We start from the raw sequence: 254 nt of genomic DNA on the forward strand, positions 1-254 counted from the left end.
AATTTGGATCTATAAAGCTACCCATTCTATTTTGTTTAAGGGCTAAATAATTACAAGGACATCTTCAAAAATTTGAAGTAGTTTTACTTATAATAATATTGGCAATGGGATTGTGAAGCTATTCTATTTTAGTATAATCAAACAAGGAATTATATTAAGAATTGTAGGAAGCAAGACTTTTGTAATAAGAAGAAAAAAGAAACAAGCACACATGATCAAAGAAGGTAGCAAGAAATCCTATCTTAAATTCCAAC

This window comes from Physeter macrocephalus, unplaced genomic scaffold (assembly GCF_002837175.3).
Source record: "Physeter macrocephalus isolate SW-GA unplaced genomic scaffold, ASM283717v5 random_2003, whole genome shotgun sequence".
Classification (NCBI taxonomy): Eukaryota; Metazoa; Chordata; class Mammalia; order Artiodactyla; family Physeteridae; genus Physeter; species Physeter macrocephalus.